We start from the raw sequence: 12,967 nt of genomic DNA on the forward strand, positions 1-12,967 counted from the left end.
ATTCCTGCAAGTTTTAATCTTTATTTTTGGTGAATTTTCCTACTTTCCTACTTTCAACACAAGGTCCGGAAGGGCAAGGGTTTGATTTGATTGTTCAAATCCCCAACAGGCCATTCTTCTCAACCTATGTCTCTTCAACTATCATTTACGTGAAGTTCTAATTCTTCCTCCAATTGATGCAACCTATTCGCGCATAATTTACATGGACAAATGAGTCTTCCATGTCGGACCATATCGTGTCTACGTACAAAGTCCATGAAAGCACTAACTCCAATAACGAAAATAGATTGCATGCATTCTGCACGACCCACGTACATCCAATCCTTATCTCTGATGTAGTTACAGGCCATGCTAACCTAAATAAAATGATTTATCAGTAATGACTTCTAAAAACATGGATTTAGGGAAAAAGCTAAGTATGATCGTGACTTTGCTTTGAATATAGGGTTACAATTAGAAGCCAAAAAGTTTAAACATGTTCATCTTATTAAATAAAATAGAAAATATGTAAATATTACTTAAATCATGAGGTATTAATGTAACTCATAACTTAAGATGTGTCTAGCGGAAAACAACAGTCGCTCCTAGCTTCTACAAGACACATGAAATTTCTGATCAGCTAACACTATGTGCTTTAGTATTCATTCAGAACCAGCTATCCTAATACGTAGATTCATGCATCAATGTGTTTGAAGAAAGGTGAGATCTGAGGTTGAATCAGTTTGATGTCCAATGTAATACACACACTATAAAAAAGAAGAGAAGACTGAATCTAGCTTGATGCATGAATCACCAGCTCAACAAACATTTGGATTCTTTGAATAGCAAAGAACTGAAATACTTGCCTCAAAGACTTCAACTATTTTTTCCTATGCAACTGTATTTTACTGCATTGGATAGAGACTCGTAATCTTTCAGAAAACCAAAAATTGTAACATGGAAGCAATAACACATTAGTCGATAAATCAAAAAAGTTCATTAGTCGATTTTAGATGCTTATATTATTTCTAGACTGTAATAACCATCTCCGGTGATGCGAATTGATTATAAAAAATTAGAGATGATAACTAATAATTAACTCATCATACAGGCTTCTTCTATTAGGCTATATGGAAACAATAGCACATTAGAGACTCACAATCCTTGGTTTTATAATTTAATAATATAGAATTATTGCAAAAAATAAAAATAAAATGTCACTGCATACTGATCTGGAAACTATATGCATGCTTCTTCTATTAGGCTATAAAGATATAATAGTTTAACTAAAAGACAGATATTCATAGCTAGCTAGTGATGAAACCAACATATAAAAAATGCCTTCTAGATAATATTATCAAGCAATGTTCATAAACTGAATCAAGTAATATTTATTAGATGGTGATACCCCCCTACATGTATATAATTACCTGCTATTTAAGGTCAGCATTGTATTAGTTAGACATAAATTTTAATCAAAGTAACATCAGCAAAGAGAAAACTTAGTGGAGCGCTGATGGCAACTATTATTAGTTAATTTAATTTCTATTTTCATAAAAACTGTTGCACAGAATAGACATGACAAAATACATTAGCCTGTATTAGTTTACTTAATTTCAGATCTTTGATAGAAGCAGCCAAAGAAGAACCCAAAAGTTAAACAATATTAATATCAGATATCTAACCATAAGAACTACAATATTTAATAAAATTTCAATATTTATTGCTTGCATTCACATTCAAATGGACGATCGATGACGATAATTCCTCATAAGTCATAATGCTTGTACAAAAAAGCAGCAAGTCGTGATTGGTGATGGAAGAAGTCAGAGGCTCGAGAGAGTGATGCGTACTTGAAGGAAACATACATACTCACCAGAAAGGCACAACAAGAAAGAGAAAAAAGTATACGAAAGAGTAACATGTACTTGAAGAAAAATACTGATTCTACATTTTTTCTGGGAATTACTTGAATAAAGTTACTCCACACAATGATTTCATTATTTCACTTTATTCTCTCTTCTAGTTGGCAACAAATGCCACTTTAATCCTTATTTCATCCAAAGCATCACATATCCTTCTCTTTTGAACTAATTGAACTAAATGGATCAACAATGCTAAACGCAGAACGTAACAAAGGTTAACAAGTCTAAGCTTCACCATCTCCATCCGTTATGGACAAAAGCAATCAGAGATATATCCAACTCATCGTCCTTCTCTTCAAACCGAAACAAATTGTCTCTACAAAGAGGACACGTTATCTTTCCAAACTCAAGCCATCTATCTATATAATACTAGATTACAGAGGAGATGTGGGGACCTGAGGACGAGGCGGTGGAGGAGGATGCGGTGGAATCCAGAGGCGGTGGAGGATGAGGCGGAGGAGCTAGATTCCCGACGAGAGTGCCGATGGACAAGAGTGCCGGCGAAGATGAGGGCGACGAAAGAGAGAAGAGTTCCGGCGAAGATGAGGGTGGTGGAATAGGGGCGCGTTGGTCGGCGTCCGCGATCGGACTTCGAGGGGGAAGATTCGAGGGCTGGGGACGTTTTGACGGGGAAGATTCAAGTGCTAAGGACGTTTCGACGGGAAGATTCGAGGGCTGGGGACATTTTTAGGGGGAATATCGGGAAGAACGGTGGAAAATTTTGGGGAGAATTGAATATCAAGGGTTAGGGAGAACGGGGGAAATGTCAGGGGTAGATTCAAGGGATGGAGGTTTTTGGGGGGTGTGGTGCTTAGGGAAACCAAACGGTTGTAGCCGTTTGGGGTATGTTATCCCAAATGGTTAAAACCATTTGGGTCCATCGTATGAGTTTTTTTTAAACTCCCAAACGGGTTTAGCCGTTTCGGACATTTGTTCCAACTGGTTTAAACCGTTTGTGCTATCTTTATTTGTCCAAACGGTTATTAGAACCGTTTGGTTTGTTCTGTTTTGTACTAGTGTCATGGCATCATCCTTCTCTTTCTTTTCCTTTCTTAATCACGACAATTTTTACCATCAGAGTCTTTCTTTAATTCTCCTCTTTTATCAATCATCTCTCCTCCTCCTCCTATAATCGCCACTGCATCCCTCAAAGGCGCTCTCCTTTTGCTAAAACACCATCTAAAGTTTAACATTTAAAATTTTAAGATTAAACATTTTATTTTTAAAATTAACATTTAAGGTTTTTAAATTAGTGTAAAAGGTTTAAAGTTAATATTTAACAATTAACTTTAGAATTTAATATAAGCTTTAAAATTAACATCTTATTAATTTTGGTGTATTATTAAATTAACTTTGATATGTTATTTTGTTAAATATAGATTTTTTTTGTTTGCTTTAAGGTGCTATTTTCTTAATTTTAGTTGTTTTTGGATGAAAAAGGTGAAGAAAATGAAAGGGGACAGAGGAAGGAGTAGAAGAACGAAGGAGTGACGAGAGAAGGAATGGAAATGAGAGTACGGACCAAAACAAGATGGTAGGACGCTTTTATGCTAACTCTGAAATTGTGTGTAAACTCTAAGGTGGGGTTAGTCATCTAGAACTTAAAACTGGAACTGAGATAATTTGTGGGATAAATTTTTAAAGTGTTAGTCACATAGAACTAGGAAATGAGATATTTTTTTATAGTGTTAGTCAAGTAGAACTTTTGTAGAACTAAAACTGTATTATTTTTTTGGTGCGTTAGTCAAGTAGAATTCTACTAGAATTAGAATTGGGATAATTGGTCATAATTATCCCACAAATTATACTACTTATATATATAACCATAAGTTCTCCTCTCCCAAATTATCTCACACATTGGAAAGAATACAATTGGGAAAAAAAAGTGAAACGCCGTCTCCCTCCCTCTTGGTTAGTTTCTCCGCCTAGAAAATTTCTCTGCCATGAAGTAAATCATTCGTTCATTTTTCTGTCTTTACTTTGTTTTTGTGATGATTAGATCTTTTATTATTATCTTCAAGATGTATTACTTTTATTGATAGCTTTTATTATTATATTCAAGATGTATTACTTTTATCTTTTTTATAAGTTAGAAAGCAACTTTGCGATCACATTGATGATTAGATGTTGAATGGTTAACGGTGATGTCTATTATTATTAAATCGGCTGAGTAAATTGATTGTGATATTTATAGTTCATATGTCGATCATCTGTTTAGCGGTCATGGATGATTCCTGTGTACATTTCATTTATTTGCTGATTTGGTTTCAACGATCATGATGAGATTGGTCTAAAGGGTTAATGACTGAAAAATGCTTATTTTTCTTTCTTTATGATGTTATGAGATTTGAACTTCGACATTTATGATCCTCCACTAGAAGCTCCACGAAATGTTGCTGATGCAGACGATGACTCCGATAAAGAAGACGAGTTACAGACTCAACTAGCAGCTATAGGAGCTTGGAGAAATTCTATGGCAGATGCCATGTGGAATGATAGAAGCCATGTGTGATGATGGAAGTCGAGTCACTGTAGGAATTTAGATTTTTATTTATTTGTAAGGTATTTTATTATTTGAGATGAATAGTGATGCTTTATTGCATTATATTTTATAGTTATTACTAGAATTTGCTTATCAATATTATATTATTTTTAATATACAATTATTAATAATAGTAATTTATACCCACCATTACCCCCACCAAATTATCCTACCAAATTATGCAACTTCATAATATTATCCATCATTATCCCACCAAATTATCCTACCAAATTATCCCACTTTAAGAATTACCCATCATTGTTCCACTAAATTATCCCAATGTCAAAATATTATCCCACTTTATCAATTATCCCAGTTCTACTTAAAAAGTTCTAGGTGACTACCCCCCTAAAGCTAAAATTTTAGTTCGAACATTTAATACTAACGTCAATGTACATTTAATGGTGGTGGTAGCATCAAAGGGAGAAGGCAATGGTGAGAGTAGTGGTGGAGAGAGCTAGAAGGATTTATTGCTGTTGTGCGCAGCGGAAATTTCGACAGCACCTCGGCAGCACAACAAGAGAGTAAGATCACAATAGGAATTCCCGTTTCACAAAGGAAACAAGAACCTTAAGCAAAATATCTTAACAAAGTGAGATATCAACTCTTCCTCTTATCAGTTCTAGGACTGACCTGTCGAGGGAACCTAAATAAGCTATTACAAATCACACAACCAGCGAGACAATCAATTTTATATGGTTCGACAAATTGCCTACTTCCACGGGGCAAGGAGGGGGGAGATCTACTAGTAGAGGGAGAGAATACAAATAGGGTTTACAATCATATAAATTAAACCCTCACACAAACTCTCAAATCTCTCGCAAAGGAGATGCCAAAAAACCCTCTCAAAAGCACAAAAGGGCTGCACAAAAAAAAAAAATCTACTCTGCCGAAAAATAACCACAGCCGAAACTCCTTGCACACAACCACTTTTTTTTCTTCTGCTTGCAGCCGCTTTTTCCCCTTTCACCTGCTACAGCACAAAACCCTAGGTTCGTATATTTAAAGGAGAGGACTTGGGTGTTCGAGTGGGCCATCATCACACGGAAACGAAACCACGTTCGGATGTTTCTTACACGTGGGTGGCCCCCAGTTCCTACTCACAATTCTCCACCTCGGTGAAGTTTTCCCAAAACTAAGCCGACACTAAGGCAACCAAATATCCCACTTGTTGTGTCTAGTACACCGTGAAGTTAATTCACAACAACGCACTTAATCCACAATAAGTCGGAAACCCGAACGAGAGTTTCTTACCCCCATCAAAATCAACTAATCCAATATCGGCTGCATCGTAAAGACTGCCTACGTATCCTCTTGCCCAAGGAACCAAGCCTCACGTAATTCACCCAAATGGCCGCCAACGGTCTCAACAAGCACGAATATGCAACAAGTTTCGATAATGATTAAACTTGTTGCTCGGAACCACCTTAGTGAGCATATCCGTCGGATTATCCTTCGTGTGGACTTTCACTATCTCCACATCTTCATCTTCAAGAACATCCCGAATGAAGTGATAACGAACATTAATGTGCTTCATCCTCGCATGAAAAACCTGATTCTTTACCAAATAGATAGCACTCATGCTATCACAATGAATGGTGACGGATCACTGCGATATACCAAGTTACTCTAAAAGTCCTCAAAGCCAAATAGCCTACTTCATAGCCTCCGTAATCGCCATATTCTCTACCTCCGTCGTAGACAAAGCCAACGTTGACTGTAAGGTGTATCTCCAACACACCGGCGCATGGGTTAAAGTAAACACATACCCCGTCGTAGATCGACACTTATCCAAATCCCCGGCATAATCCGAATCAACATAGCCAATACATAACTGCCTACCTGTAGTGTCCCGCTCATAAACTAAACCAATATTGAGTGTACCTCGAATGTACCTCAAAATCCTGTTAGACCCTAGGGGGGGTGATTAGGGTCTTATGCTAATCTAATCCGATTTTATGCCAATTAAAACTTACTAAAGAATTATTATTGCAAGATATATATACAATATGATATGAGCAAGAATATACAATATGAATAAAGAGATATATCCTATCCAAGAGGTACATGATAAAATATATGTAAGGATATATAAATTAACACAAGGACAAACAATCTAAACTAAAGATACAATTATGATAGGGCAATATAAACAATGCAAAACATACAATATGATCACGGAGTTCGGACTTTCCGTCCTACGTCTCCGCTCCCCACTCCCGAGGAGAAATCCACTATCACAATCGGGTTTTCTACGTTCACCTGAATAACATTTACACCTCATACTCGGTTTTCTAGCTAACCGAAAACTTTACAATCAATACTCTTGCAATCCCACTCTACACCCTCCTAAGTGTTGGTCACAGACGTGTCTCCCTTAAGTGTTAGGAATTACAACCTCTCTCTAGGTATGTTACCTACCCCACTCCTCTTGGGATGATCCCCGACTCACACCACACACTTCTCTCGGTGTACAAGTGTATTACAAAGTGAATCTCATAATTAAGCACGAATACAATAATAGTTGTTCTCTACAATAGATGAGAACACAATTAAGCTCACTCTTAATGTCACAAACCCACAACCCAAATTATACTATGAATGTAAATACAATAACCTCAAGTGGGTACGTATGTGTAAACAATGAGTGAAATTAAATCAACTAAACTCAAATATAAATACTAGCTTAATAGAATGATAATCAAACAATATAAAAGTAAAGCTAGATTGAGTTTAGAAAACTTCTCCAATAAATGACAAGAGTGAGAGAGAGATGATTTAAACTCTCAATTGCTTAAAAGCTTTTAAAACAAACTTAAACCAAACATAAACCATTGTTTAAAACTTTCTTAAACTTGTTTAAAACACTCTTATTGTTGGTCTGGTAGTGGGGGGTTTGTGGGTTTATATAGGAAGAGAAAACAATAGCCAAATTCCCAAACAAAAGACTAAAAAGCCCAAAGAATCAGAAATCAGATTTTGTATAAAAATGACCATTGAGCGATCGGCGGTCGACCGTGGGAATTTCGCGATCGACCGCGAGCAACAACAAAAACTAAATACGGCTCTGGACAGACTACAAAAGACTCTAGACTGCATCCAGTCGACCGTCACGGTCGACCGCGAGCCATCAAAAACTATCCCGAGTCTCTGGACTCAAGGGCGGTCAACCGTGGCGGTCGACCGCAAACTGATATTAGAAAATGATAGGTTTGAAATAGTTTTCTGATTTTAAAACCCTGTTTAAAAATATCAAATAAATTCAGAAAAATGTAAAACTTTAGAAAATGATTGTAGACATGATAATAAACATGCTACAATAATTGGTTTTCAAAAGGGACCTTCCAAATAAAAAATATCATTATTTTATAAAATAGTCCAAAACATGAAAATGTGAACATATGAGTTTAGACATTTTAGCTTAACCATATTTTGAAACAATACAAAATGATTTTATAGACTTGAAGAAAGATGTAAACTATTGTTATGAAGTCTATAAATAATGAATATAGTATTTTATCAAAATACACATATAATGCACTAAAATATGATTTCATTGAACTAAATAAAATTGATATTGATGAAATCATATATATGCATGTAAGTATGAAACAAAAATATGTTTTCTAATTATATTCAATTGTTTCATATTAAAACTTGAAAGCTCAAAACCATGTATGTATATATATATATAACTAAATATACATAGAAACCAAAACTTAACTTATGTATACATATATATAACTATATATATACAAAGAAACCAATAAAATGTGTGTGCATATTATATTGAGCGTAAAGTACCAACACACATAATATAACACCTAAACTAAATGTTACCCAAGCAATCTTGATCTTCAATAAGCTTGACTTGGTACACTTGTGGATGAAGCTTGAACTTGAATCTTTAACTTTGAATTGCGTAGGCTTCACTCCACAATTCCGCCAACCTTCATTGGATATGATCATGAATGCTCGATTCCATCCATCCTCCAACTTGTTGTTTGTCTACAATAAATAGAAATACACCAATACTAGACAAACAACATTAGATGTAAATTGTTTGTAAATCATCATCAAAATAAGAAGGCCAACAAATCCATCTTAGGGCTTCCCAATGACCCACTCCTGGATGGTGTATGTATCTCAATATCATACTCACCGCCTGTAATAAATCTGGTCTCGTACATACTATCACATACATCAAGCTCCCAACCGTGCTCGCATATGGAGTCTTTGACTTCAACTCTCGATCTTCAACTATCTTTAGTGAAAGATCAACCGAAAGCTTCAAATGGGCTCCCAATGGTACACTAACAAATTCTGCCCTTCTTCCAATAAGCCACCTGTGTCAAACAAATTCTTGTATCCATACTAACATGAAATTGCTGTAGAACCTTCTTTAAATAAGCCACCCGTGTCAAATAAATTCTGCCCTTCTTCTTGTCTCTGCCGATCTCCATCCCTAAAATGCGCTTCGCCTCACCCAAATCCTTCATCTCAAAATCCTTTGAAAGCCGTGTCTTCAACTAATCTATAGCAGATCTGGAAATAGAGGTAACTAACATGTCATCGACATAAATTAACAAATAGATATATGCACCTCCTTTCAACTTGTGAAAATATACACAAGGATCAAACTGGCCCCGAGTGTATAAATGACCAATCATCAAACCATCAAATCACCTATACCACTATCGAGGAGACTATTTCAAACCGTATAGCGATTTCTTCAATCTGCAAACTAATTTTTCCTACCCTACAGCTCGAAATTCCAATGGCTGAGTCATATATATTTCTTCATCAAAACTACCATGAAGAAATGTCGTCTTCACATCCAACCGATCTAACTCTAAACCATACTGTGTCACCAAAGCTAGCAAAATCCGAATCGAAGAGTGCTTCCCCACCGGAGAGAAAACCTCGTTATAGTCAATTCCTTCCTCCTGTGCATAGCCCTTCGCAACCAACCTAGCCTTGAACCTCAATGGAGTGACCTCAATGCCCTCATTATTTGTGTATACCCACTTACAACCAATTACCTTCCGCCCCTTTGGAAGCTCAACAAGCTCCCACGTATCATTCTTGTGAAGAGACTTCATCTCTTCCTGCATAGCTACCTATCACGAATCAGCCTCCGAACTCTGCTCGACCTCTATGAATGTAGTAGGCACAAACTCATCGATACTCTTCACCAGAAGTGCATATGCAGCTACTGTATCGATATACCATGCTGGCATCTATATGTCCCTTCTCTGTCTCCGAACCACAATAGAATCCTAAACATGAGCCATTGATCTCTAATCCTGCACAACTATACCCGTATCCTCCTCATCGTCGCCGTGCTAACCTGGCGTCACCTCAATCGGTACTCTAATGGATATTATACCATCTGGACAATATAGAATTGTATTGATCTCCATCAGTTGCGATATCTTCTCCATCGGGTCGCTCTCCACCTTGACATCACGTTTGAATTCTACAAATATGGCCTTCCTAGCTCGAGATTCTAATTTATATGTTCTCACATGATAAAATGTAGGGCACCCAAATACATTGAGCTGGTTATAATCGTGTGCTGACTCTCCTGACCACATCTCCATAGGGGTCTTCCACTCAATCGCAGATGAAAGCAGCCTATTAATGAGGTGACTCGCATATGTAAGTGCCTCAGCCCAAAAGATCTTCTCCAAACCACTCTGCCTATTAATGAGGTGACTCGCATATGTAAGTGCCTCAGCCCAAAAGATCTTCTCCAAACCACTCTGCGATAATAAAGGTGACTCGCATATGTAAGTGCCTCAGCCCAAAAGATCTTCTCCAAACCACTCTGCGATAATAAACATCGAACCTTCTCCAGCAAAGACCGATTAGCCTCTCTGCCACCCTATTCTGCTGTGGTGTATGACTAACCGTGAAGTGTCTCTCTATGCCCTCGTCTCGGTATAGCTGTAGAAAGGGGTCTGATGTGTACTCGCTGCCGTTGTCGGATCGTAACATCTTGATCTTTCTCCCAGTCTGCAGTTTTAATCTCTTCTTTCACTCCACGAATATATCTAGGACTTCACTCTTCTTTGTCATGGTATGCACCCAACATCGCCTAGAATAGTCATCAACGAACGTGACGAACTAATATCGACCACCAAGTGATGCAGTCTTAGTGGGACCCTAAACGTCTGTGTGCACGTAGTCCAGGATACCCGTCGTCCTAGGAATGGTCATCCTGAACTTCACCTTCGTTTTCTTGCTAAGAATATAGTGCTCACAGAATTCCACTTTACCACTCTTGGCTCCCTTCAATAGCCCCTGCTTGTACAAAGCCTGCAGTGACTTTTCTCCTGTGTGTTGGCCTTCTTGTTTTGATGATGATTTACAAACAATTTACATCTAATATTGTTTGTCTAGTGTTTGTGTTTTATATTTATTCTAGGTAAACAATATATTGGAGGATGGATGGAATTGCGCATTCACGATCATATCCAATGGAGGTTGGCGGAATTGTGGTATGAAGCCTACGTAATTAAAGTTCAGGATTCAAGTTCAAACTTCATCCGCAAGTGTACCAAGTCAAGCTTATTGAAGATCAAGATTGCTTGGGTAACATTTAGTTTAGGTGTTATATTATGTGTGTTGGTACTTTAAGCTCAATATAATATGCACACACATTTTATTAGTTTCTTTGTATATATATATATAGTTATATATATATAGACATAAGTTAAGTTTTGGTTTCTATGTATATTTAGTTATATATATACATACATGGTTTTGAGTTTTCAAGTTTTAATATGAAACATTTGAATACAATTGAATATACATTTCTTATTTCATACTCATATGCATATATATGATTTCATCAATATTAGCTTTATTTAGTTCAATGAAATCGTATTTATTGTTTTCGAAAAGTTTACAAAATATGCAATTTTGTGAAAATATTGTATTCTTAGTTTTTGGACTTAACAATAATTATATATATTTTTTATTAAGTCTGCAAAATCATTTTGTATTATTTAAAAACATGGTTAAGCTAAAATGTTAAAACTCATATGTTCACATTTTCATGTTTTGGACTATTTTGTAAAATGATGATATTTTTTATTTGGGAGGTCCTTTTTGAAAACTAGATTTTGTAGCATGTTTATTATCATGTCTACAATTATTTCCTAAAGTTTTAAATTTTTCTGAATTTGTTTAATATTTTTAAACAGGGTTTTAAAATCAGAAAACAGTTTTCAAATCTGGGATTTCATGTATCTGTTTGCGGTCGACCGTCACGGTCGACCGCCCCTGTGTCCAGAGACTCAGGAAGTTTTTTAGAGGCTCGCGATCGACCATGACCGGTCGACCGTGGCGGTCGACCGGATGTTCTCACGGTCGACCGTGACGGTCGACCGGATGTTCTCGCGATCGACCGCCATGGTCGACCGTCTATTGTCCAGAGCCTTTTCTTTGTTTCTGTGCGCTCGCGATCGACCATGAGATTCCCACGGTCAACCGCCGAACTATCTTTCAGACTCCAACGGCTATTTTCTGTAGCTGTTTTTGATGGGTTTTTGGTCTTTTGTTTGGAGTTTTTGACTGAGGTTTTGGGAGGCTATAAATACCCCCTTGATCTCAGTTCTCAAAAAATCTCTAAGAAGTTTTTAAAAAGTTTAACAAGGGTTATGAGTGTTTTGTGTTTGTTTAAAAGAGTTTGTTTGTGAAGAAGTTTTTCACAAGTGGAGAAAATCATCTACATTGCTTGGGCTTCTTTTTAATCCATCTCCCCATCATGTTTTTCAGAGAAGAATTTCTAAACTCAATACTAGCTTTATATTAATTATTTGTTGTTTATCATTTTTCATCAAGCTAGGATTTACATTAAGTTTATGATTGATTTTCTCATTGCTTACACACACAACCATTAAGCTTATTGTATTTGCATACATTGTATAATTGGGTTGTGGGGAGTTGTAACAATTGAGAGTGAGCTTAATTGAGTTCTCATCTATTATAGAGAACAACTTTTATTGTATTCGTGCTTAATTGTGAGATTCACTTTGTAATATACTGGTACACCGAGAGAAGTGTATGGCGTAAGTCGGGGATCATACCAGGAGGAGTGGTGTCGGTTGATGAACCTAGGGAGAGGTTGTATCCGAGCACTTGAGGGAGACACGTCTAGGTCCAACACTTGAGAGGGTGTAGAGTGTAATTGCAAGTGTGTAGTTGTAAAGTTTTTGGTTAGCTAGAAAACCGAGTATGAGGTGTAAACGTTATTCGGGTAAGCATAGAAAACCCGATTATGATAGTGGATTTCTCCCCGGGAGTGGGGAGCGGAGACGTAGGACGGAAAGTCCAAACTCCGTGATTATATTATGTGTTGCATTGTTTATTTGCACACTATTACTCTTGTTTTGTTTATATTTATTTCATCCTTGTGTTAAGTTGTATATCATTGCATATATCTCATAGTATATCTTATTGCTAGGATATATCTCTTTGTTCATATTGCTTATACTAGCTCATATATCTTCTT

The 12,967-nt window shown here is 36.7% G+C and overlaps 1 long non-coding RNA gene across 1 annotated transcript; it reads right to left on the bottom strand.

Moving 5' to 3' along the window:
• LOC109825508 lies at positions 1,830-2,696 on the bottom strand. The gene is made up of 2 exons (XR_002243003.1): positions 2,300-2,696; positions 1,830-2,220 (listed from the first exon to the last, which is right to left on the bottom strand). It is a non-coding gene; the product is annotated as an uncharacterized LOC109825508 (long non-coding RNA).

The sequence above is a fragment of the Asparagus officinalis genome, chromosome 10 (genome assembly GCF_001876935.1).
Source record: "Asparagus officinalis chromosome 10, Aspof.V1, whole genome shotgun sequence".
Classification (NCBI taxonomy): Eukaryota; Viridiplantae; Streptophyta; class Magnoliopsida; order Asparagales; family Asparagaceae; genus Asparagus; species Asparagus officinalis.